Source organism: Salvia hispanica, chromosome 6, assembly GCF_029641045.1.
Source record: "Salvia hispanica isolate PSC_SH4W2 chromosome 6, Shi_PSC_v1, whole genome shotgun sequence".
Lineage (NCBI taxonomy): Eukaryota > Viridiplantae > Streptophyta > Magnoliopsida > Lamiales > Lamiaceae > Salvia > Salvia hispanica.
This window is the reverse complement of record NC_142697.1, coordinates 20,130,344-20,135,165: the sequence shown is the minus strand read 5'-3', so window position 1 is coordinate 20,135,165 and position 4,822 is coordinate 20,130,344. Positions and strand designations below refer to the sequence as shown.

The window sequence follows — 4,822 nt, the reverse complement described above, 5'->3', positions numbered from 1 at the left end:
AAGTGATGAAGAGATTTTCAACTAGGAAGAATAAGGGGGTTGAACCGTCGAAATACACTCCATCGACGTATAAGTAGCTCATTGTGGAATGATGTAATGTTATGTATGTTTTGTTTACTTGAACTTGTTTTCATTATATATTGATGTTTTGGTACTTGATTAACAGGTTTATGGTGTCATACTTTAAGATAAATTCTTGCCAATTTTTTTAAAAAAATACACAACTTTCAACTGTCATCCGTTAAGTGTGACCAAAGAAAAATACGATTCTTTAGATCGAAAAAGTATGTGTGAAAAATAATATAAATCAAAAGATTTATACGAAACTATAAGTTTTTGTTAACTTTAAAAAATAATTTAAATTCTCATATTGAAGGCTCAAAGCTCAATTACTCAACCAATCCATCCCAAAATGAGAAAACCATTACATAAAAAAGGTCCAACAAGATAAAGGTAGCAACTTGCTTTTTTTCCAACCGCGGTACAAACACTGTCTTCACCAACAAGTCCTGTTACAGCAGAAAGAATATGATTTCCCATAACAAGATCCAACATGCGCTGGTAAATTAAATTAAGGAAAACTAAAATTTAGAATAAAAAATACTTGCGCAACAAGAAGTGGGAGGATCCTTCTGCAAATGTCAACAACTTCTACATAACACGATCGACTGTGCAATTTCTTCGGTCATGCCCCTCTACGCTGCAATTCCTACACTTGCGGGGAGCTCTCGGTTCATCTTCCTCGCGAACATCCATTTGATTAGGAATCCTCCTTCTTCTGCCTAGTCCGCGCTTTCGACGAAGCAACTGCTCGGGGGTGATACGCAATTTCCATCCGGGTTTATCCCAATAGTCTGCGTGTCTTGGTTCTTGAAATGGGCCACCAAAGTACTGTGTTTCCCATGTAGCTTTGTGGTTGTGTTTATCAATGAGTTCAAACATAGCGTTACCTCTATCTCTAGCAACAGTGCAAGCATGTGAACAAGGAACTCTCCACATCTGCCACTTCCCACAAGTGCAATTTGAAGCAAAAAACTTGACCTCTTGTCTGTTGTTTCCCTTTGGCTGTCCATTTTCCATTTGTGGACGACTTAGAATTTGGTAATGGCCTAGTTCTCGGTCAAGTACAGAACAATAATGTTTTTGCCCCTTGCATAATTTGCAGCAAGTTTATCCGTCTCCCACGGGGTTAACCGACCTTCGATGTGTTGTATTTCTGTTTTTCTATCTGCCCACCATTGCACTGTTCTCCAAAATGTCAGATCAACTAAAGTTCTAATCGGCAACTCTCTAACACCTTTCAACACTTTGTTGTAGCTCTCTGACATGTTTGTTGAGGTCACCCCCCCCCCCTCATCTTAGTTCATCATCGTAACAAAGAGACCAATTTTCTTTTTTGGCTTTATTGAGCTCTTGTATCGCAACAATACTTTCCTCTCGTAGTGCACGTCGCCTTCAGATGTATTTACGTACTTGAGTTGTGACACCCAATCCCCATCTCTTGCCTTTCACATTAGTGCCCTTACATTTGGTCAAGATATTTTTCCTCAAATGGATCAAACACCATTTGTGGTGACATATCGGCGACTTTTTCCATTCATCAGAATGCATAGTCTTAATGATTCTTTTATGCCTATCCGATATGATGCACACCTCCCTTTGGTATTTCACCACATGAATTCTTACATGATCCAAAAACCACTGCCAACTGTTTCTTCATCAACAACAACATATGCAATCGACAGAGTCTTCTTGTTAGCATCAACACCACAAGCAACAAGCAACTTGTGACATCCCTATCCTACAATATGTCATTAGTGTGATTTTTTAATATTTTTCTAAAATTGATAGATTGAATGGTATTATAAGTGATATTAAATAAATGATGAAGAATATAGCTAAAATATATATATATAGAGAGGGAAAGAAATGTGGATGGAGATGTGTAGATATATGGAATAAACAAAGAAAAGGAGTAAAATAATAAAAATAGTACGTGTGAGGTGTGTAGTGATTCTAATATTTTTGTTATAATATTTGCACTAGTAAATTTACTACTAATAAAGTGAAAGATAATTTGGTTTTGGAGTTGTGTCATGTATACTCTGATGTTAATCAACAAAAATATAAAATATAACTAAAATTCTAATAAGATAAGTTAGTACATTAAAAGATGCAAGGCACATGTAATTAGTAGAATAAGTGCATGAATTTGCTATGGGTACGTGTGATATGATTTAGACAAATTAGAAATATTAATTTGGTTGACAGTCTCTACTATAAAAGTTGTCCAAAAGAAGGATAAGTGAAGATGAAAATAGGTTGGTTACTTAGCTGACTTAAGATGACTTATAGATAATATCTTCAAAGTGGAATTCAAAGAGAATAGAATGGGGGAAACAGAAGGAAATTATGGAAGTAGAGTTCTGGATGTTGCGGACAGAATATCAGTTGAAGGAATCAAGACATTTGATAAAATTATCTATCTTAATCAGGTGTGTATAAATCACACTTTTAATTTTACATGTTTTATGTGCTTCTTTGCAAAGTATTTATATAAAGTGAGTAATTAGATTATATGATGTGATAATAATATGATATGTGTTTAGTGGTGATGATGGAGATATATGCTTGGTGCAATAAATATGTTAATAGTATATTATATTGGAATTATGTAGTGGAATATGATATGGATATGTGATTGGTGCAATAGATATGTTTTGCATATGGTATTGGAATTACATGAATCATTTGATTAAAAAGGATCTGTGATAGTCTTGTCCTGGATCTGAAATCACAGTGGACATATTGGACCTTTGGGTCAATCATATTGGGACCTTCGGGTCAATCACAGTAGGACCTTCGGGTCAAATCATATTGGCATATTGGAAATCCCGGGCAGATACCAAGCTTGAACTATCACAGAATAATAAACTGAACAGAGTGGCATATGCATATGTACATGAAATTGTTTCTAAAGAATATGTTTGATTGTTGGACTGTAGAATTAAATGTAAGGTTTATATACACTGAGTTGTGGCTCATATAAACCACTAATATTTTTCAGAAATAAGATATCAGTGAATATTTTTGGTTGACGTGAGTCATAGGAACTTCACATGTTATCAGGGTCGACGGCTGACGCATTTTGGCAACCTTCTCCTCCTCATCATTTTTGCATATAGATAAATATATTGTATAAAGAGTGGTGAGAGGGTTCCACTACTGTTTAGAATGTTTTTAAATATGTACTTGATATATGTTTGATTTTTGAGCTTATAAAATATATGTGTTTTTGTATTTGACGTGTGGATTATTTCTTTTAACATCTTGAATTTATTTAAGTAAGTTCATAAGTCATAAGGGTTGGGGTGTGACACAACTTACCTTTAAATCTTCCTCGAAGGTGAGTCCCGTCTATTGTTAAAACTGGTTGACACTCTTGGAAAGCATGTATAGCAGGCCCAAGTGCCCAGAAAACGTAATAGAAGACTTTATTATGTTCCTGGCTCAACAACTCATTGTGCTTCCACTCAACAATTTTGCCTGGATTCCTTGATTGCAGTTCAAGCATGTAGCTTGACAACTGTCTAAATGACTCCTCCCACCCACTAAATACAATCTCTATAGCCCTTCTCCGTGCATACCATGCCTTCTTATAACTGATTACCACATGAAATTTGTCATGAACAAAATTTCTTATGGCTGCGGCTTTGTACTCAGCATTTTTTAGCAATTGATGGTGAATACACAAAGCAATCATTGATGATGAAAAGTTAGCATGTCCTCTATCATTACGATGGCCTTCACAACTATGGCATTCCACCCACTTCCTAATTTCCCACATATCATCATGGGCCCGTTGTATCACGGAAATTTCCCACGAACATTCATTCGCTTTTTCAGCGTCGGTCTCGCTGATAATAGCTACCCCATCTTCTGTCCTCTCTGCTGGATATTTGCATACGGCATGCCACCTTCTTAATTTTCTCTCCACCACCCTAAATTGTCGATGTTGCCTCAAACTCCACAAAGTGATAGCACTCTTCACATGCAGCTTGCTATCAAATTTTGTTCCCGCAGTAATCCGATACGGATGTTCCTCATCCCAGTACATAGTGTTGTATTTATTACCAACATCAGGTACCCCAGAAGGACCACTCGGTAATCTGCGAAAATATTTCAACCCACTGTGAACGTATTCTGGAAGTGGTTGCTCACCTTGCACGACGGGTTTATATATTACTGGAAACATCAGCTTGAGAATCATCACTTAAAATAGTGTCAGATGATGATGACGACAATGGTGGATCAAGGTCTCTTCATACAACATCAACATCAACATTATCTTGAACATTCACTTGATTATTCATTCCAACATCAGTAGCATCAGCAACATCTGCTTGCTCATTCATACCACAATCAAAGCTCATATATTCAACCCTCGTAGATGATCCAACACCGTAATCAACAATTGGTGGGATTTCTAAATTTCATAAAGGTGAATACTCCAGAAATAATTCAATATGACGAGTAGAATTTTGAGCCTCATTGAACATAAACATCACACTTTCATCACTGTCAACCCCAGTACATATGTAACTCATATCGGTACCAAAGAGATAATGCCTCCATGATATTTCAATGGAATGTTGATTCATATCTATTCTTATCTTAGCACATATCATTGCACTAATTCAGAGAATGAAACACACGAATTCAACACGATGGAGCCTCTCGCACGAGGTGGATCATAACCAATACCCACTTGAGGAAGTTGAACTATTCTGCCACCCCAATACAAACTCACAAATACTGGCAT

General features: G+C 36.4%; 1 pseudogene; it reads right to left on the bottom strand.

Annotated features, from left to right (window-relative positions):
- Positions 1 to 3,340: 3,340 nt before the first annotated feature.
- LOC148923333 (uncharacterized) lies at positions 3,341 to 4,822 on the bottom strand (annotated as a pseudogene).